Source organism: Protopterus annectens, chromosome 12.part0 (genome assembly GCF_019279795.1).
Source record: "Protopterus annectens isolate FY-2018-M chromosome 12.part0, PAN1.0, whole genome shotgun sequence".
In the NCBI taxonomy this organism is placed as follows: Eukaryota; Metazoa; Chordata; order Ceratodontiformes; family Protopteridae; genus Protopterus; species Protopterus annectens.
The window spans coordinates 928,405,709-928,428,494 of NC_056746.1; the positions used below are offsets into that span (position 1 = coordinate 928,405,709).

Genomic DNA, 22,786 nt, shown 5'->3' on the forward strand with positions numbered 1-22,786 from the left:
AGGGGAGTGCTGTGATCATGAATACAACATGCAAGACTGTGATGGTGAGTGTCTGTTGGACATTTGAGCAAGAGACTCAACTGAGGCATCCACAAACATGCCACAATCATTAATTGATGTTGAACATCTTTCACAATCCTTGTGAAAGGAATCCGTCATACTTGTGTAAAGGAATAACCTCCTACAATATGCAGAGAAGTGCAGGATACAGCTGAGTGATATCTGTGGAGAAGGTGTATCTGTCTTGTAAAACCAAAGGATCACGTATCACACTGTTATGAGTTTGTACTGTCCATGCCATACACAGGCAAAATAATACTTAATGTACTAAGTTACTGATGTTACTGCCCAAGTGTACAGCAGTGGACATGTAGCTTACCAGTGGACATGTAGCTTACCAGTGGTCAAGTCAGCAGAAAGTAAGGAACAGTTTAATTGCAACCTATCTCATGCCGGCAGCAGCTATCTTTTTGAGTGATACCAACAATGCATTGTTATTACTGCTAGTAAAGTGCCTTGTTACCATTCGTCCATGAAGCCAGTTATTACTGGTTGCAGCAAATGCATTCAATACTAGTTGTGCAGGAGTATTGGAATGATATATGGTTAGCCGGATAATGTCTGCTTGCTAGCAAATGAAAGTGACACAGTAATGGGTGAGTAAGGCATTTTTTTGTCTATTATATGCAATGCAGTAGTGCTTTCGATTGTAGTTGGAGACTTGCAACAGTTTTGTGTGTGTGTGGGCAATGATCATATGGACAGTCCTAGCCACTCTGCAAAATACTGCACTTAACACATGCATGAGTGGAAAAAAACAGAGATTCTGCTTGTTCACATGGTTAACAAACGACAGTTGAGTTAACAAAGAATGGAGAAAGTTTCCCTTGAAAGGCATGCGGGCAGTCTGCAGGGACATCATATCGAAGGGGTGATTGATGCACATCCAGAGATCACCAGTCATAGGTAAGAATACTGTCATCATGCTCCTTAGTATTTTCACTTGCAATAAAAGCACAGTATTGAAAAACTTTTATTTTCATTACAGGGACTAGATCTACATCAATCAAACATTCCTTTGATATTTGGCATGGAGCCAAAAATCCTGGAAAACAAATTATCAAGGTACTAGTAGTTACAGAAGTGTCGTTCATGTTATATTTTTTTAATTTATCAAAAAAACTTGAAGTACATGAATATTATAAGGTCTTACCTTATATTTATGTAATCCAGGTATTTCTCCACAAAAGAGTACATTGTATTGACATGTGCATGACATATTTATTCATGATTGTCCGTGGAGGTCATATGTTGGATAACATGGCAGTTCAGTCCAGTTAAGCTATTTGTCAGGTAGTAATGAGTTTTTGTAATTATGGATCTGAAGTCATTGTCTTCATTTGGTCTTCACCCTGTGGAGCCTTTGGGCTGCCTTTCCAGCATCTGATCCGAGCTCCCGGCTCCTTTCCTACCCACAATGTCCCTGTCTCCCTCCTCCCTTCAGATCTAATTTGCTGTGCTAGCATAAGCATTGTGATCTGCTGCTCTGATCTTCTATTTGGGTAAGTGACTATATTTTTGCGAGTTTTCTACCTTCCTTTTACTTAGATTTCTCTCTTTTCTATCCTTTCTGTCTTCTTTCAGAAACATGCGTGAGTGTGTTCTGGTTGAGCCTTTCTGCTACGACTATGTCTCAGACCCCCAAATCAAGCTTTAGAAAATACAAAGTGTGGCCACAAGCTTTCCCCAGCTGATGGCCACACTCTATGCATAATATGCTTAGGGGTTTCCCATTCTGAGTCCTCCTGTTCCATCTGCATGGCTTCATCCCCCGTGCCCTGATGGACAGGAGGAACAAGCTAATTTCAAAAGGCCTTCTTCCCCATCCTACCACCGAGGCCCAGGCCTCCTCAACCCTGACTACTTCTGCTTCTTCTGTTTCTGCCCTGGCCTCTGGGACTCCACCTCCCACCAAAGAGGTCTGGGGACGGGGACCAGCATAAACACAGGGACAGGGCTAGGAAGCCATCTCCTGATCACTTGGACTCTGCTGGTCCCCCAGCCTAGGTCCACTGCACCCTGAGACCAGAGTCTTCCTGGTTTCATTCCCCTTGTTTCTCCCCGGAGACAGAGGACCTTTGGATCCATTCACTGGTCTCTGCTTTACCTCCCTTGACCCTCCAGGATGGTATTGATGGCCTCTTCGTCCTGATCCACCTACAGCCTTTCCGAAGCAGAGGTGGTCAGGATGATGGGGAAATTTATCTGCACTCAGATACGGTTGGGGGTCTTGCCTGCCCCCTCTCTTTCTAGAACAGGGGCATGCAGTCAGAGTTCCTACCAATTACTCCTTCTCTGATCTGACCTCCTGTTTCGGTGCCTTCGGATCTGAGGACTCATCGGGGTCGGCACTGACTGTACCTTGTACCTTGACACCAGCCATTAGCTTGAGTAAGTCTGATCTGAGCTCTGATCCGTCTGGCTCTCGGAGCCGGAACTGAGGGGATGGTGACTGCTCGAAGCCTTTCGGAGCAGAGCCTTCCAATAGGAGTCTCTGCACCTAGAGGTTCAGATCTGACTCCCCTCTTGATCCAGAGGGTGGCAAACCCGTCTGTAATCCCTTCTCAGATGGTTTGCTCTCCATCTGCCTTCTACGTGGTGGAGAGGGTTTTCTCAATACCATAGAAGACCCTTGACTATCTCTTCTTCGGAGTCCGCCCTGGCTCTCTCTGTTTCTGGTATGGATTCTGCCATCCTGCTACCTCAGGGACAGCCTGCTGCCTCTCCGCCCCAGGGAGCTCCCACGCGGGAGCAGCCAGATGTTTTCGAGTCCTGCCCAGAAACTACCCCTGAGGAGGTTCATCGAAAACATATGTGCAAAATGAGGCACATTGACTCCCCCCCAGAGTCCTTCATGGAGGACACTGATTTGGAGGAAGGGGGGGGTTCCCCTGGTCACCCCTCGAGGATGTCTCCTTTGGAGACATCATGGAGATCCTTCGTCAGTGAGGGGAGTGGTCTGCCCAGAAACCCAACTCTGACGAATCGGTGTTCCTGGAGGCGTTTGGTGCAGGACCATCTACATCCTGGGTGTACCCTCCCGTGGATCTAATTACATGTCTGGCATGGAAGGCCCTGGACACAGTGAAGCTGATCCCCAAATGCTCCGACAAGGTCTTGAGTGCTGTCTCAGATAGGACCCACTGGAACAAGGGATACTCAGTAGATGCCATGGTAATGGCAGCGGCCACTAAGAAGGAGGTCGTGCAGGAGAGCTGCACAGTCCGTCCGCCAGACAGAGAGTCCAAGATGATGGATTAGTTTGGGAAGTGGGTGTATGCTTCAGCCACATTTCTGGCACGTGCGCTGAATTATATGGCACACGTGATTAGACTCCAGTGAGACCTTGTCAAGGAGATCACTGGGTCTGCCTCAGTGTCCATGACGGCAGAGGATCAGAAGGTTTTCTCTTCTCGCATGGCCACCCTCTCATCTATTGCTAGCACCTCTATGTGGCTTCTCTCTCATGCTACTGAGGGTGCTGCTAGAGCTGCCGGGACAGGCGTTGCCATCAGGCGCAGTGCCTGGCTCTGACACTGTGCTTTCTCGGGACCCTTTAAGGCGTCCATTACTAATGCCCTGTATGACTGTTCTATCCTCTTTGGAAAGTCAGTACATGACACTGTTGTCCAGAGTGAGAAGGACAGAAAGACTGCCTGCCGTCGGGATCCACTTCTCCACCCGCCAGTGAACCTTTTTGAGGAATCAGCAGGGGGGCAAAGAAGATGTGGTTCCTAAAGTCTCAGAGCTACTCCCAGGACACTCAGGACTTGCCTTTCTCCTAGAGGCAGATTGGGATTTGATAGACGCCGCTCCCAAGGCAGAGAGGGTCAGAGGAATCCATGGTCTTGAGAGCCTTTATTGGACAGACCCATGCAGCAGCTCTGAAAGGTTGCCCGACTGCTCAGCTCTGGAGGCAGTCGGAGGACGGCTGTCACTACATCCAACAGCCTGGGAGAGTGTATAATGAATGATCACTGGGTGATGCATATATCCAAAGGCTATGCTATCCCTTTCAACCGATTACCTCACCTGCCCTAAAACCTTCTGGACGTTTTACCCACACAAAGGGAGGAAGCAGCACTGGAAATTGCAAAGCCGCTAGAAAAGCGAGTCATCCAACCCGTCCCCCCAGACCGGATTGGGCATTTATTCTAGATTCTTTTTGGTGCCAAAGAAGACGGGGGACTTAAGACCCATTCTGGATCATTCCATCTTAAGTCTGTCAGTTGCCAAGACAAAATTCCAGATGGTCACTCTTCAATCTGTCCTGCCCTTTCTGAAGGAGAGTGATTGGATGTGCTCAGTCAACCTTCATAATATGTACTACCACATCAAAATGGACAAGCGCCCTCAAAGGTTCCCCAGCTTCTGGCTGAGAACCAGTCATTACCAGTTCAGAGCATTCCTCTGTGGTCTCACCACAGCCCCCAGGGTGTACAACAAAGTGAATGGCAGTGGTAGCAGCTTACCTGAGACTCCAGGGATTCCAGTTCTTCCTCTACCTGGACGACTGGCTCCTTGCTGTGCCCCTTCCAGGCATCAAGTCTGCCAAGTGAGGGATTCCTTGCTTCACTTAGCCAACCAGTAGGGCATAACCATTAATCTCAACAAATCTTTACTGACCCCGATTCAAGTGCTAGATTTCATCAGAGCTCGGATGGACACTATTCAAAACAAGGCCTTCCTAACCTCAGACTGAATCCAGTCTCTGAAACTACATGTCCATTGTATTCTTCAAGCTCAATCACTGACGGCGGAAATGGTATTATGGGCATTAGGGTCCATGGTGGCCAGGATCACTCTCTTACCTTTGGCTTGGTTGCACATGCGGGTACTTCAATGGACCCTTGGGATCTTCCGTTATATCACCCTATTTGGGTATCTCGGGTATGCAGGGACTCTTCTGTGGTGGACTCCTTCCCTGGATCTTTTCCGGGGTTGTCCCTTTCTTCTGCCTCCCCCCTTGGCCATGGTGACCATGGATGCCTTTTGCTAAGGGATGGGCACAACGTGGGAAAGACAGTCCAAGGTACGTGGTCCCCCTTCAAGACTCAATTGCATTTCAACATCCTGGAGATGAGGGCGGTGCTCCTAGCATTGCAAGCTCTCCATACTCATCTTACTCTAGGGGACGATTGCTATCCAGACAGACAATATGTCGGTGGTGTGGTACATCAGCAAACGGGGGAGCCAGGTTTTAACCCCTGTGTCGAGAGGCCATGAGAGTGTGGGAGTGGGTGATCTCCACTGGCCATTTTCTGGTGTCAACACACATTCCTGGGAGGTCCAACATTCTAGCAGACAGGCTCAGAATGGACTATACTGATGCCTTACAAGTGGTGTCTGAATCCTTCTGTAGTGAAACATCTTTCTCAAGTGGGGTCAGCCATGCTGTCATCTCTTCACCTCTCCTTCCAACGTAAAGTGCAGAGAGTTTTTTTGCTCTGAAACCCTCTCAGGTGGACACCCCTAGAGATGCTCTGATGCTTGCTTGGCCCTCCAGTGTCTGTATGCATATCCTCCTCTGCCTCTAATACCGAAATTTCTTCAGAAAGCTTGCAGGCTGGGGAGTTTCATCCTCATTGCCCCATTCTGGCCTTGCCAAGTATGGTTCCTCTCTCTGGTCTCATGTTGTGTGTCTGTCCTGGAAATTGGATCAGATTCCAGATCTCATCTCTCATCCCTCAGGGATTCCCCATCCAGACCTGGTCAGACTGAAGCTCACTGCTTGGCTGCTCCAGTTCCCATGATAGTCAGGACTCCTGGGTTATCTTCACTGGTCAAAAGAATTTTGGTTGTGGCTCATAAATCTTCTAATAGGAAGGTTTATTCCAGTAAGTGGAAATGTTTTTCTATTTGGGCTTCTCAGCGTGACCTAGACCCCTTCACTTCTCCGGTTCAGGCAGTTTTAGAATTTTTAGCAAATATTTTTCAGCAAGGTGCCATTTGTTCTACAGTCAAGGTCTAACTGGCAGCTATACCTAATTTTCATGTAGGTGAGAATATGGCTTCTTTAGCTTCTTCTAAGCTTTGTAAAGCCTTTTTGAAAGGTATCTTTTTACTTTGGCCAACAGTTGAGTACCCAATGCCTCCCTGGAATCTCACACTAGATGTTTTTCATGTTTCACTGTTGCAGTCATCACATTTGGGTTATCCTTGCCAGGGTAGCCCTCGGCTGACCTGAATACCAGAGGCTTAGTATTTCTGTGTCGAGATTTGGTCTCGCCCCCCTTTGAGCCTGCAGCCTCAGTGGACTTAGCTTCTGTCTTGGAAGATGGCTTTTTTGGTTGCTGTTACATCTGTCAAAAGGGTTTCGGAGCGTCAGGCATCTTTGGTCAAGCCTTCCTATTTGGGATTTCATAAAGACAGGGTGTCCTTGTGTACTAATCCATCCTTTCTTCCTAAAGTAGCTTCGGAAGCCAATGTTAATCAAGTGATTAATCTCCCAGTTTTCGTTCCAAATTTTCAAAATAAGGGAGAGTACAAACTCCATTTGTTTGGATGTACATAGACAGCTATGTTTTTACCTGCATAGGACTAAATTATTTCGTAAGTCTGACCAACTTTTTATTTCCTATTCTAAGCCCTTTTTAGGGAAACCAGTGTTGAAGGTCACCATTGCCCGTTGGATTTTCCAGTGCATTTCCCTGGTATATTCAGCTAGAGGTTTAACCCTGCCAGGTCATATTAAGGCGCATTTCACTAGATGTATGGCTACTTCATCTGCCTTCTGGTCTAGAATTTCTCTGGATGACATTTGTTCTGCGGCTACTTGGGCTTCTTCACATACTTACATCTCACATTACAAGTTGGACATTCTATCCAAGAACAGGTCATCCTTTGGCTCCACCGTGCTCTGGAATATAATTCCATGAGGGCCTCCCAGGTGTTTAGTTGCTGGGGACTCTGTCCCACAGGTTGAAGACAACAACTTCAGATAAAGAAGTTACGTACTCACCATAACGTTCCAGCTGAGTTGTTGCTTTTCATTTGTCTTCAACCATCCCTCCCCTCCTTCCCCCTGCTTTGTGTGGGCTGTGTGGTGGTCTGCCCAGAAGAGGAATGGTCACCATATGGGTATGCCTTTGTTCTCCTCTGCTTGCTCAAGTAGATCCTTGTTATGGGAAAAGATTTTGGATCAGACTGGGATACTATGGTGGGCAGCAAACTTGATCTGAAGGGAGTAAGAAGATGGGAGCATTATGGGTAGGGGAGGAAGCTTGGAGCTCTGATCAGATGCTGGAAAGGCGGCCGAGTTGGATCAGAGTACCCACAAGTTCCACAGGTTGAAGACAAATGAAGAGCAACAATTCAGATGGAATGTTATTATGGTGAGTACATAACTTCTTTTTTCCTGTAAATGTAGCAACTTTGAGAACATTTGTTTTGTAACAAATTTCTAAGACGTTTGCAGATTGGCAAGTACTGGAAAGGTATATAGGAGTGACAGAAGTGAGAAAGTTGTGAACTGTGTTCATCATTGCCATTATCAGTGAGGTAAGGTCTTGCCCTACATAGGAAGCCTTTTTTGGGGAGGGGGTGCTTGCTTTGCAGTATGTGACTGTCAAACTTCACATGGTCATCTGTGATTTATACAGTAGGTTGACATTATTGCTTATGATTATTGAAAAGAGAGTTTTTGAGCAGAGAGTTACTTAGGAATATGTAATAATTTAACTAGGCAAGCCCATTGAACATGCAGCCCATTTTCAAGGGCAGCCTGGGAGCGATATCTGGTTAAGTGACTTGCTCAAGATCGCACAGTAGGCAAATGAGGGCTAAGGGAATCAAACCCTGTACCACAGGAACTTCAACAAAGATCCTTAACCCTCTGCACCAACTTTCAGATGTACATACTTTAGTTTTCTTTCAGTTGTGAAGGAGTTGTCACCACATTTCAGTGGTGGAAAAAAAGATTATTAAGTTCTTGAAGCTTGGAATTGCTTTTGGCTGAGCAGATGAGAGTAGTCACCTTTAATACTGCATGCTTATATATTTGAAATGGAACTTGCCAGTTAGTGCTGCCTTTTGTTGCTAATTACAGATGCTACTGTTGGTATGAAATGGGGGTCAGATTAACAGGCAATGCTGTGATTTGGTGTGGATGGGGTAGGTTTCATGCCGACTGTGTAAGATTGTTTACACAAACCCAGAAGAGTTTAGGGTTATATTGGTGCATGTTTGTAAGCGTTGTTTAGTAACATTTTATGTCAGATTTGATAGAACACTTTGCATTGCTGCCAGCATATTGTAGAGTTTTTCTGGGTCTTCTTTAACCAAACCTGCAGGGCTTTGTTCCTCTGCTTCATGAATTTTTTTGTATTTCTAGATAGCCACAGGTCAGGGTTGGCTTTAATTCCTTTGACTCAGAGGAGCACATGCATTGAAGATGTTAAAAAGATGCTAATTCAAAGACAATGGCGTCTCGTGGAAAAAACTTTTAGTATATAATTATTTGAATTTTTTTAATTTGCCGTTAAGTTTCTATCTGGAGGGGTAGAGTTTTCTCACCTATTTGTAGTAACATGCTTTGGGGATGGAATCAGTCAGGGTGTTGGTCATGGTGCCATACGATGGTAATTACTTTTCAAGGGAAGTTAGAATCCAGTGTAGTTTACATTGCCTAGCTGCAGTTTTGTTGGACCTATTTGTAATACTTTTTGGGTGACACTATACAAGTGTGAAAATATTCCCTAATTTGTGTATGTGTAATAAATATATAGGTGTGTGTGTGTGTGTGTATATAAATATATATATATATATATATATATATATATATATATATATATATATAAAATTTATTTTTGTTTATATTTGTTGACCGGGAGTGTCTGACTGGATGTAGGTCCATTTTCAGAGGAGGCCCGGGGAGAAAAGCTCCACAGTTAAAACAAACAGACAGTAGTTAAATTGGTTGCATTACATTAGTTACATTAGTTTTATATATATATATATATATATATATATATATATATATATATATATATATATATGTATATATATATATATGTGTGTGTGTGTGTGTGTGTATATATATATATATATATATATATATATATATATATATATATTTGTGTGTGTGTGTATATATATATATATATATATATATATATATATATATATGTATATATATATAAATATATATAAATATATATATATATATATATATATAAAATGTATCCTTGCTCTTTATATAAAATAGCAAAAGGGGTATGGCTATTGATTGATGAACTGATTCAGTGTTTAAGATGGTATGAGGGGAAACAAAGTTCTAGAGTATTTTATATAGTATAGGAATCAGTCTTTTGGTTTGTCACATCTGCTTTTATTTCTTGTTTTAGCCAAGTATTGGCTGCTACAGGTATATCTGTCCATAGATGCCTAATAGGTTTAGAGCAAGTGCCAGCAAATGCAACACCAAAGCAGTAATTGGGCATAGTCTGCAAAATGGGTGCATTTTCTTTTCTTTTTTTTTTTTTTTTTTGCGGTAGTCTATGATGTCTTTTCTGAAAAGAGAATATTTATCTGTTTAAATTCAAGAGACAGGTAGTTCAGTTGCCTGGGATAATTCTGCCTAAGCTCTTTTCTCCACAGATGAGCCTAAACGATTAGATAAGCATTAATGAGCTATTTCTAAGAGAGGGGAGAAGACGTAGATTTGCAGTTTACTATTAATAGATGTGCAGAGGCTTCTTCCCATGATTAATGACTTTTAAATGATGGCAGAATGATGGATAGTCATTTGACAGGAAAGCATTTGGCCCTTTCAATGATATACAGTGATGCTGTAGCTGTGATTCAGGGTTAATAAATCTACACATGACATTTATGGTGGGTTGTATTTCATTGGTCAATTTGAATGAGTAGAGGGAGAGGACAAGAACATAATAAAGTCTTGGTTTGAAGACACAGGGCCTTGGTATCAATAGGATTAATAGGCTCTCAACCTGGAGGTCATGTTTTCATCCCAAAGTAATACTAGTCAGTATCCAAGATTGCATTAATGGTGACTGCCCTTGCCCGGGAGGGTTGTGGGCTCTGTCCCTGGTAACTATTTACAGTGTCCCATCCACTCATCCAGATTCCTCTTGAACAGTCATAGAGGTGCTCTGTTTCACATGAGTTGGTAGCCTGCTCCAAAGACGTAGCAGTTGCTGGGAGATAAATCTGTCATTTAGTTGCAACAATGAGGGTGTGTCTGGATCCTTTTGTAAGGTGATTAGATCTGGAGTAGGTAACCTTCAGTTGACAAATTTCAGCTAAGATGCTTGTATTTCTCTGCAGTGGAAATCTGTTTCTTGTTTGGAGTCATAAGAAGTGCTGGGAGTCCGTTTGTGTTGTGTAGCAAAGAATGTGATTGCTGTCTTGGATACATTTATGCTGTTTGTTGATGGTTAGCTCTTAGGTTAGGAAACAGAAGTCTAGTTGTTAGAACAGTCTCTGAATTAGATGAGCATACCACCATGCAGAAACCTTCTAAGCTAAAGCATTCTCATCCAGCTAAACATTTTCAAACAAATCCACTGTATTGTGTTATAAACCACATAATCCTGGCAAAAGTCAGGGGAACAGAAGTCTCACGACATGTGTACACAGATCTTGGAAGTACATGGTTAAATAAGGGATTTAACTTGTTAAATGTCTGTATTATTTAACAGGCTAGATAAGTGTGGTTGCAAAATTCTGACAGTGAAATAATCCAATAGTTAATCACTTCTGCTACTGCATTCGGCACTCTTAACACTGGAAGATTTTGTGTTATGGAAATGCACTGAGTCAGTTGTGTTACACATTTATGTGATGCAGTATGAGTTGACTCAGAAGAGTTTTCATTTTGTTCTACTCACAGATGTGATGGAGTGGTATTTTATTTTTTGTTTAAGCCGTTATTGGATGAAAAGGCCATGAAAAAGAGAAAACATTTAAAATTAACTTCAGACCATATAGAAAGTTATAATTTCTTGAAAAAGCTTCAAGTAAGTCCAGACCTGTACATAGAGTTGTATCATTGTTGCAACTAAATGCTATTAACTTTAAATGTCCCATTGTGAAATGGGCCAACATAGTAAGCATAGCAGCTACAATCTATGCGTACTACTCCTAAAGGTTTACTTAAGAGAGGTAGCTGTGACAGGTTAATACTTAGACTGGAAGTGCCCAGGGGTCCCCCAACTTGACATTTGTTGGGGGCCCCTAAAGTGCTAACACTGGCGCCCTGGGCATGACATGCATGTGACTTGTCATATTGTACACTGATTGCAGTTGAGTACAATTGCTTGTTAAAGAATCCAGATAGTAAAGATGACAGCCACCTGCCTTTGAAAGTTCTTAGCAGGTGGAATGTGTGGTAATGTATAAATAGCTGTTGAAATCCATGTACCAAAGTAAAGACATGTAAACAAAGCAAATAAAAAGAAATGCAGGCAAACAGCAATAACTAATCCTATAAAATAATTCCTGTTTCATTAAAGAAAAGCAGTAGTATTCAAAAGGAAAGACTTCATTGTCATTGATGAGAAGTGACGGATTGTAATGGGGGTCCCATGGACAGGCCAAAAAATGTAATTAGTTATGTTTAACTTAAGTGTTAACTTATGTGCTGAACATAAGTGTCAGGGCACATATCCATTTTTAGATTGAGTGTACAGATTAACTCTTAGTGCCTACCATTTGCACATGAACAGCATGGGTCGGTGTTGAGTTCTCGTCAGGGCATTTTAATATTTTTGCAAAGTGCAAACTATTTCCTTACTTCAAAGTAAATAAATAAGCATCATGCAATAAACTCTGTCCTTGACCAGTGCTGCTATGTGCCACAGCTTTCTATTTGTTGCCTTGCTATGATTTATGGGAAGGTAACAAGAAGGTCCACAACTATTACATATTACGCAGCACAGTAGGGAGTTGTGGACTTTGTGGCGCTTGGCATGGAAGTGTAGCAGCAGGTCACAGTAATGCAAGGGATTTTTTTTTTGAATATTTTTATTTTTGCTCCTTGCCATAAACTGGATATAATTATAGCTCTAAACTGTCCTGAGTTTTGCTGTAATTCCCTGTTTGTACTTGTGGTTTTACTCATTACTTGTAAGATGTTTGATTTTCTAGTAAATTGAGAATTGCGGTTAACCAGTAATGACAGCCATTAGAGTTTCATAGTTCTTGTTCAGAAAATGCTTGTTGATTATACACCTTGTTTTCCTGATGTATTAAGTAAATTAGAGAAATATTTTCAAAATTCTACCAGACTTTGAGCCTTTGTCCACCATTATTTTTTTGCAGTTGTCCCTGAGAGCAAGGAAGTTGATAGCTTTGGATATAATGCCATAATAAGTAATCATTGTAGTTACAATATCAAAGAACCCAAGAGGAGCAGAGTAACACTATAAGAAGGCACAACATCCAAATACAACAATCCTTTATTGTACAATGGTAAGCGCTTTCACGGTTGAACAAAACTGGTTCATCAGACTAATGTTGCTCTTGGGTTCTTTGATATTTTATCTACAGACTGTCTTGTTTTGCCTTGTTGGGAGACTTTTGGATACTATTGTAGTTACAATATTAAACAAGTGTCTTGCAGACTGACTGTGGATAAAAGAAGCATGATCTGATGTTATCCATTTCTTCATTCATCACCACAGGGTCTTGGATCCAACATTGGATCCGAGCCGGCAATATTCAACATACTGATCCAAGACTGTGGCTCCTCCCTCTCCCATAAAGCCCTGCTGCCCTCTAATCCCCAGATCTTGTTTGCCATGTTTCCTGTGCAGACACGTGTCCATCAGAGCCTGGCTCTGGCTGGATATGTACAGAGTTTCTACTTTTTTTCTTTGCTTGGCTTTGTGTTGTGGTTTTCTAGATGTTCTTCGTGTTTCACTGTTCCAGTCATCACCTGTGGGTTATCCCTGCTGTGGTAGCCCTCGGCCGGCCCGAATACCAGAGTCAACGTTTTTCTGCTTCGGCTGTCGCATGCTGTCTGACATCTGGTCGTCACTGCTATAAAAGAGAGCAGCCAACACCATTACATCAGTCTTTCTTGCCGTAGAGCCCATAGCAGAAGCAGTTCGCAAGTGTGCCGGTCGGTTGCTACCAGAGTTTTGATTTACAACTGAAAATGTCTAAAGCTATGTACCCCATTGGGGATCCTTTTTTTCTTGCACTAATCAATGTCTGAAAAAGTTAACAATTGTCTCACCTGTGGAAAGCAAATACCACACAGAGACTTCCACTCATACTGTGTCACTTGTTTAGGCCAAAGATCACATCGTCCCCCATTGCCAGTTCTGTGTCCTCTTTAATGCGAGAATCCTTCATCGTAGAGCTCTTATTGTAGCCAGGGATTTTCGTCTTCCGTCTTCACATTACAAAATGTCATCAGTCAGCCAACCTTCCATAGACATTCTGAAGAAACGTAAGGAGAAAGAGACAGACCACACAAGGCCAAGCCTTCCGACAATGCTACCACTAAGCAGGTCGTCAGTTCTCCGAAATTCATTGAGACGCTTTCGCAGCCCCTGATGCCCGATTCGATACCTTCACAGGCCTCCACAGAGACCCTTTCGGAGTCCGGTATGCCACAGAATTCTTCTTTGTCTTCTGAGCCTTTGGTTGTCTCTGCCTCGGTTGGGTCCAGAGCCGCGACGCAGGCACTAGCTTTCGAGGAGGCCTTTTGCACTACCGATTCAAGACGAAAAACGATGTCTTCTCTTCCGACTACTGTTCCTGTCAGATGGATTCACTTAGGCCTAGAGGCAAGGCCATTCCCAGGAGAACTACCTCTAGCCAACATGTTACTCTTGCTCCTCCTCCCCAAACTCAAATGCTTAAAATGGCAGAGGATCTTCTCTCCCTTATCAGGGGTAGTCAGGCCACAACTTCTAAAAGGAAAAGAGAACCTTTATCCTGATATACTCACAGAACAAGATTCTGAGGAATCTGATTCAGAATTTGAAGAGGAACAACAACCTCTGACTGCTTATGAGAATTCAGATGCAGAGGAATCCATTCCCTCTGCCTCCCCACCAGAAGATCTTTCCTTTGGGGAAACCCTTTACACCCTCAGGGAACATTTCCACTGGGAATCCCAGGACTTCCTTCAGTCTAAGAAAAGACTAAAAATTTCTAGACCTGCCCCAGGACAGACACTTGGCCATCCCTCTATCTTAGAGGTGGTTGACTGTGTCTTCCAGGAATCCAGTTTAACTCCTGATGCCCTCCCACCTGCTCCCAGAAAACCTGACTGGTATTACAGAGTACCAGAGTCTCACAAATACCTGTACAGAAATCCTGCTGCAGACCTGGAGGTCATTACACAGGGACCAAAAGGAGCTAAGGCTAGTTCTACAAAGAATCCTACTCCTTCTGACAAGGACTCCAGAGCTCTGGACAGATGGGGTAAAAAAGTATACACCTCTTCCACCTTGGCTATTAGAGCTCTCAAGTGTCAGTTCCACATGTTAAAATATCAACAACACACTTTGGAACTGTTAAAAAATTTATACCTTTCCTGACTGTGTCGGTTAGAAAGAGTTAGCAGATTTACTGCACTCTACTTGTCAAGTGGCTAAACACTCGTTACACTGTGGGTATGACGCCCTAGAAGCCTCTAGCAGGGCAGCAGTGTCAGGATCTGTCATTAGGAGACCTGCATGGTTGAAGGAACAACCTCTCCCTGATCATGTCAAATCTAAATTACTTGATGCACCCTTGGATAAGAACTGCTTGTTTGGAGAAAAAGCAGAAGAGGTGCTTAAAAAGATGCAAGACAAAGCAAAATCTATGCAAACAGTCAAAGATTTCCTTCAGGTACTACCTCCTAGGTTCAGCAGGAATTTTCCCCTCAAAACACTTGTCCTTTCCTGCACCTAGCAGACAGGGGCAGGGTAAGCCCCGCAGGGACAGACCACCCAGACTCCCACCCCAGTGACAGCAGAGAACAAAACAGTGGACCACTCCCACTCCAAAGGCAAGGAGTTCTAAGCCATCCCTCTATGGCAAAAATTCTCAATGACTCCCCCCCCCCCCCGTGTCCTCTTTTTCTCTCACCCAAAACTAGGAGGAAGGTCCTCCCTCTGCAAAGAAAATTGTCTCTCTGTAACAAAGGACAAATGGGTCTTAAAGATAATTTTTCAGGGATACAAATTCTCCTTCAACGAACTCCCAATTCTAAGAGGGTACCTAGACTTACCTCAAAATCAGTGGGTAGAGGCATTGAAACAAGTCCAAACCCTCATATCCCAAGGGGCAGTAGAACCTGTCCCCGCAGATCAAACGGGCAAAGACTTTTATTCCAGACTATTCCTGGTTCCCAGAAAAGAAGGCACTTGGTGCCCCATCCTGGATCTAGCCATTCTGAACACCTTCCTGGTGGTTCCCAAATTCAAAATGCTATCTTTACAGCAGCTGCTGCCTATGCTGACAAAGAATGCCTGATTAGTAACCCTAGATGTAAAAGATGTCTACCTTCACATCACCATAACGGAATCCTGCAGGAAGTTCCTTCGCTTCAGAGCAGGCCCACAATACTTTCAGTTCTCTGTGGTACCCTTTGGCTTATCCACTGCTCCCAGGGTATTCACCAAATGCTTAGCCCCGGCCATAGCCTTCTACAGACAGAAAAATATACAGATTTACCCTTATGTGGACACCTGCCTCATTAAGGCAGAGTGCAACGAAAAGCTACTCAAGGACCTTCTCTTTGTCAAAATCCTCCTAACCTCCTTAAGGTACACCATCAACGAGAAGAAATCAAAGCAAACACCCTCCAGGAAGATCATTTTCCTGGGAGCACTGCTGGACACTGCATCCCAAATGGCCTTCCTATCCTCAGAAAAGAAGAGCTTCTTCCCTCTCTGTTTCACCCAGGTGGCTTTCAGAACTCACCTCACTGCCAGGAAGTTCCTCCTAGCCTTTGGGTACATGGGATCTTGCACCTGTCTAATTCCTCTTGCCAGGCTTCACATGAGAAAACTTCAGTGGTACCTAAAGAAACTTTGGTGTCAGCACTCTCAGCCTCTGGAGACCTCTCTCCCTCTGATCCCCTGTAATAAGGACTGAGTTTCTCTGGTGGGCAAGGGCCTGTGCTCAGAACAAGGTCTTTCCTTCACCTTTCCCCCAACCGGGCAGACCACTACCACCAACACTGCAGACACAGCTTGGAGCGCTCACCTAGAAGGCAGGTGCACCCAAGGTCTTTGGGATGCACAGCACCTTCCCCTACACATCAACCTGAAGGAAATGATAGCAGTACAAAAGGCTCTGACCTCCTTCAAACCCCATCTCAAGCCCAGGGTTCTCCTTATTAAAACAGACAACACCACAGTAATGTGGTACATCAACAAACAGGGAGGTACCCAATCTTACCCTCTGTGCAGGCTAGCTATGAACCTATGGCTGACAGCCTGTTCATGGGACTACACCTGCTAGCCCAATACCTACCAGGGCTCAACAACACCCTGGCAAGACCACTTAAGCAGAAACTTACTGGAACTCCATGAATGGCAGCTCCACAGAAAAATCTTTTTACAAACCACTCAGGAGTGGGGGACTCCGGAGGTGGATCTCTTTCCTTCACACCTCAACCATCAGCTGAAAAAAATTGTGTACCAGGGAGTATCACCACCTAGTGTGGAAAGTGGATGCATTGACCTTCCCCTGGAATACCCTGTTTGTGTACGCATTCCCTCCTTTGCCTGACTGCCTCTTATTCTAAAGGTACTAGTCAAAATAAGGGAGGAGATTCATTGCCCCAGATTGGCCCAGACAACATTGGTACCCCTTACTGTGCAGCCTGAACTTACAGCCTCTCAGGCAGCTTCCCCTGATCTCAGACCTCTTAACTCAGGTGGGGCGGCAGGCAATGTTGCACCCAGACTTGCAGACTCTCAAACTGCCAGCATGGCTAATACTCTAAAGGCAAATAAAGGGGCCCCTGTTAATCAAACAGGTCCTAGACATTATCACAGAGGCCAGAAGGCCCAGCACCAGAAAATCTTATGCAGGAAAATGGAAAAGATTTTGGTCCTCGAGCCATTCCAGAGGGGGGCAATACCTCACAACCTTCCATCCCTCTTTTCCTGGACTACCTATCAGAGCTACTTAATAGTGGCCTCTCCTTTTCCTCTATTAAAATCCATGCCTCAGCCATCTCATTTTGATGCAGAACAGCCCCTGTTCTCCCATCCCTTGATTAAGCAATTCCTCAGAGGGGCTTCTAATATCAGACCTCCCAGAAGGCCACCTACTCCAGCCTGGGACCTGAATTAGGTTTTGGAAAACTTACTTTACCACCCTTAGAACCTGCTGTTTCAGCAGAACTAAGATTCCTCTCCTGGAAGACTGCTTTTCTCCTAGCTATCACCTCAGCCAGAATAGTTTCAGAACTTCAAGCACTGGTGGCCATTGAGCCCTTCATCATCTTCCATGCAGACAGGATCTCCCTGAAGACTAATCTCCTTTACACCCAAGATGGTATCTAATGTAACTCTGTCAGGCCATATGTCTACCCACCTGCTTTCCTAACCCTCAGAACAAAAGGGGAGAGAATTCTGCACTCACTAGACATGCTCAGAATACTATCTGGACCATACCTAACCCTTCAGGAAAATGGACCAACTACTTGTCAGCTTTGCCCCAGGAGCAGAGGGGAAGCCCATTTCCAAACAAACCATTTCCAAATGGATATCACACTGTATCCATTTCTGTTACAGATTGCATGGAAACCCGCCTAAGTCTATTGTAACCCATTCTACTAGGACAGCCTCCACTTCCACAGCATTCCTTAGAGGAGTTCCCACCAGGGACATCCTGGAAGCTGCCACCTGGACTTCTGTCCATACCTTTACCAAGCATTACCACCTACCTCTATTTTCTAAGGCTAGGGCAGAGTTTGCCTCTGCAGTTCAGCAGGCCATGCTGATCCATTCCTAGGTATCTTACTAAGCCTCCTACCCCTATCCTCCGCTTTGGGAATCCTCCCACAGGTGATGACTGCAACAGTGAAACATGAAGAACATAGTACAGTTGTGTACACTTACCATAAATGTAGATGTTAGAGTGTATTCACTGTTGCAGTCTGGTTTCCCACCCTCCTTCCCCCTTATATCTTCTTTTTTTAGGGAGTCATAAGTTTCAGAAGGTGACTTTTAGCCACCAGGACCACTTTACCATATTTACTTGGGCCTCTTGATGGGTTAGGGCAAGAAAAACTGATGTAATGGCGTTGGCTGTTCTCCTTTATAGCACTGACGACCTGACGTCAGACAGCATGCGACAGCAGCCGACGCAGAAAACCATCGACTCTGGTATTCGGGCCGGCAAAGGGCTACCACAGCAGGGATAACCCACAGGTGATGACTGCAACAGTGAATACAATTGAACATCTACATTTATGTTAAGTGTACACAACTGTACTTTTAGGTTATTATTTTTGTAGTTCCACGCTTCCAATTAGATTAGTTAGTATAGTTTTGTGTGTGTGTGTGTGTGTGTGTGTGTGTGTGTGTGTGTGTGTGTGTGTGTGTGTGTGTGTGTGAGCTTTGGCACCTTTTTGTGCTTTCAGCCGTTTGGGCTTATCTTTTGGATAGTTGTCATTTTCTGCATTAGTTGTAGCTGTAGATTTTTAGAATGTCTGATAGGCCTGCTGGGTTTAAAAAGCACTCCTAGTGCGGTCGGAAAATGCCTTATTCTGGGAGGAGTGTGTTTATTGCTTGAGCACTGTGCACCTGGAGGTTGTGTGTGACCTTTGTGCCACATTTAACACCAGGGCCTTAGTGGAGTGCCGCAGCAAATTACTCCTAAAAGGTCTGGTTCAAGGGGGACCCCTTCTCTTCAACCAGTTCCTGCCAAGAAACCGCAGCTGTTTGATCCCAAGTCTCCGGATCCGATCCCAGCCCGGTCCACCTCAGATCTGAGAGCTGCGGAGCAATCTGTCATTTCCAGGTCCTCTCCAGATCAGAGGCCCACGGATCCGACCAAGATGGGGTCAGCCTCTGATCTAACCGGTTCGTCAGGTCTGTCTGCTGAGCCTATTAAACCTTCAGATCCGATTGTAATCATGGAGGAGCCTGCCATCTCTTAGACCTGAAAACAGAGATTTGTCTGCTCCGAGACATTGGTTCTGTTCCCCGAAGCCTGGCAGTAGGTCAGGCAGGTCTCCCTCCAAGTCCACCCACTTCTCTTCTTCCTCTAGATCTTCCAGGAGTCTTCTACCCTCAGACATGGACAGGCTGATGAGGAGTTTTTCCAATGCCCATATAGAGCTGGGTCTCCTAGCTTCTCCTGCCCATCCAGCCAGGGGAACTCCACCCCCCAGCTTCTTTTCTCTTCATCCAACCCCGCTGGGTTTGGATTTTAGAGACCAGGAAGTTTGCAGCCAGATTCCGGCAAGGTCGAATACTCCCCCTTTCTCATCCCTGCCAGGTTCCTTGGCTTATTCTGTTCCTCCATCCTCGGAACGGGGTGAGCCCTGTACTGGAGTGGTCAATGCCAGCTCCATGGGGTGATCTGGTACCATCTTTTTCGACCAATCCCTTCCTCTCGGCACTTCACCTTTCTGTAGCTCAGGGCCAGTATCATCCGGGAGTTGGGGGGGGGTGTTTCCTGGCATGTTCCACCTCTCTGGGGAGACTTCTCCCTCGGACATGGGGGATGGATCTGATTCCAAACCCTCAGCTTTCAGGGTGGTAGAGAGAGAGAGACCCGTCTCTACCTCAGCTGGTGCGGCCTCACATCCTGTCCTAGGTCAGCCCTCCCGATTGAGCCTTCAGGGGGTTTCCTCCCCTCTGCGAGTCCCTGTTTCTTCCGAGTCCTCCCTGGACACCCAAGTGGAGGAGGTTCATTGTAAGAGAAATTGCAAGAGGTGGCACTTGGAATTTTCCAGTCTCTCTCACAGAGTATACGGACCTCGAGGAAGGAGGCGGGTCCCCCAGATCTCTGCCCAATGTCTTCCTGGGAGACATCCCGAAACAAAAGGGCAGATGGTCTCTCAAACCCCTATCTTCGCAGGAGTCTGTATTTTCGGAGGGCCTTTGGGATGGGCCTGTCTACCTCCTGGGTGTTCCCCCTGCCGAGGAGTTACTGGATCTGATAGTCAGTAGGGCCTGGAAGGAACAGGACACAGTGAGCCTGTTCCAAAAGAGGGCCGACAAATTCCTTAGTTCTCTTGCGAACCGTTTGTTCTGGAGCAAAAAAGTACCAGTTGATGCCATCATGGTGTCTGCCACCACGAAGAAGGAGCTAACAGAGCTCCACGGTCCATCCCCCGAACAAGGAGTCCCAGGCAATAGATCATTTTGGGAAGTGTGTGTTCGCCTTGGCTACCTTTGGACAGAGACTGTTTGGCACATTTTATCCACCTCCAAAGGGATTTTCATCCAAGAGCTGTCCACCTTCCCTTGCAGAGGTTATTACCAGCGGACAGCCTCAAGCAAGTGTCTCACAAACTTTCCATTCTGACTTCTCTCACAAATTCCTTAATGAAGCTACTGTCCCAATACTGCGGAGGCTGCCTCTCGAGCTGCTGGGACAGGCATTGCCTTGCGGTGTCATGCCTGGCTATGCTTGTGTGGGTTTGTGGAGCCCTTCAAGGCATTCTTTACTAATGCCCCCTTCAATGGTTCCACTCTTTGGACCCTCCGTAAAAGACCCTTTGACCACACTGAGCAGGAAGGGAAGACTCTCTGTCTGCAGTAGGGATCAAACTTTTGGCCCCCCAGAGGTCCTTCTCAACGACCCAATGGGGAACCAGAAAGAAGTGGTATCATAAGGTGCAGTCTCCCTTTCAGGACACTTCTGACGAATCCTCTTCCAGATGCAGGGCGAGAGGTTACAATGGATGACAATGCCCTTGAGGTGGGGGGGGGGGTCTGCAAAATTAGGGCCCCAGGGAACCCTTCTCTGAGCAGTCCTATCAGTGCTCCTGAAGTGTTGCCCAGCCGCTGTGCCCTGGAGGCAATCAGGGCGGGTTGAATTTCTCTACAACCACTAGCCTGGACAAACATCACTTCCGATCAGTGGGTGTTAAATATCATTTCCAGGGGCTATTTCATTCCCTTTTTGGAATCCCCCCCTGGTAAGGCATTGCCTCCCAGGCATTTCATGCAGTGAAAGGGGGTTGGACATCAAAAGATATTCAATAACTTCTAAAAAGAGCAATCCAAGAGGTCCCTGCAGGACAAAGAGGATCCAGCAGTTATTCTCACTTCTGTTTAGTACCAGAAAAGACGGGGGACCTATGTCTTATTCTGGACCTCAGCGAGCTTAATCTTTCAGTAAAGTCAAAGTTCTGGATGGTCACTGCTCTGTCCATTCTGCCACTTACACAAGGATGATTAGATGTGCTCTGTGGATCTCCAGGACACCTACTATCACATCAAGATAGACAAGCATTCCAGGAGGCATCTTCACTTCTGGCTAGGGGCCAGTCATTACCAGTTCAGAGCCCCTACTATTCGGTCTGACACCCCCCCCCCGGGTGTTAACAAAATGCATGACAGTGGTAGTGGTTCCAGGTCTTTTCCGTACCTTGATGATTGCTTCAAAGGTGCCATGAGGAGCCATCAACTTATTCAGGTGATTCAGTATGTTCTTTCCCTCTTCTGTCATCTGGGGATAACTGTCAACCTGGCAAAATTCAACCTGATCCCCACGTAACGATTGGAGTTCATAGGAATTCAGTTGGATTCCATTTTGGAGATTGCAACATTGCCTCTGTGCAGAATTCAGTTGATATGGGAACAGGTTACACAATTTTGGACCTGTCACACCCTGGTTCATTTGGTTCTTCTGGGGTCTCTGTTGCATGGCCTCCGCCATTCTTGTTCCTCTGGCCAGGTACCACATGCGTGTGTTAAAGTGGACTTTAGCTGTCCAATGGTCTGCTTTCTTCATCCTATGTGGTGGCTTCAGTCTCAGGATCTGTGTAGGCAGGCCCTTCTTTCTCCCTTTGCCCATGGCCACAATGACCACGGACACCTCCCTCTTGGAGAAGGGGGGTCATTTTCGGGGGAAGACTGTCCAAGGCATGAGGTCCCCAGTAGAGACCAAGTTGCATATACACGTTCTAGAAATGAGGGCAGTTCTTTCGTTGCAAGCCTTCCAAGACTTCCACCTACTAGGGACAGTTGCATTCCAGGCAGCATGGCAGTCGTCTGGTATGTCAACAAACAAGGGGGAACGTGTTCTTACCCATTGTGCAAAGAGGCTATGAGAGTGTGGGAATGGGCTATGTCCTCCAGCTGCTTCTGCTTCCTTATTGCAATGGGCATACCTGGGGATTCCAACATGTTGGCCGATAGGCTGAGCAGATCTATCTAGAGTCTTCGTGATTGGTCCCTCAATCCTTCAGTGGCAAAGCAGATTTTTTACAGTTGGGGTCAACCATGATGTGACCTTTTTGCCTCCATCAACCAGAAATGCAGCAGATATTTCACCCTGATGATCCCCCCTCTGTGGGAGTCTCCAAGAGATGCTGTAGTCCATGATTGGCCTCTGGGTCTCCTTTATGCATAGCCTCCTACTCGCTTAATACCAAAGGTTCTGCAGAAAGTACAATGCCTGAGGATGTTCCTTATTCTTATTTCCTCTTTCTGGCCTAGTCAGCAGTGGTTCTCCTTCAGCAGGTCTCATCTGATGTATGCACCATAGATACTAGATCCCTGTCAGGATCTGATTTCCCACCGGTTGGGGCTTCTTCTCCTAAACCTTTGGACACTATGCCAAA

The 22,786-nt window shown here is 45.3% G+C and overlaps 1 long non-coding RNA gene across 1 annotated transcript in view; it reads left to right on the forward strand.

The window, feature by feature from the left end:
- The first annotated feature begins 1,054 nt into the window (after positions 1 to 1,054).
- LOC122816882 overlaps positions 1,055 to 22,786 on the forward strand; it is a 111,349-nt gene continuing 89,617 nt past the window's right edge. The window contains exon 1 of the long non-coding RNA XR_006367115.1: positions 1,055 to 1,125. This is a non-coding gene — a long non-coding RNA (uncharacterized LOC122816882). The remainder of the gene's footprint in view (positions 1,126 to 22,786) is intronic.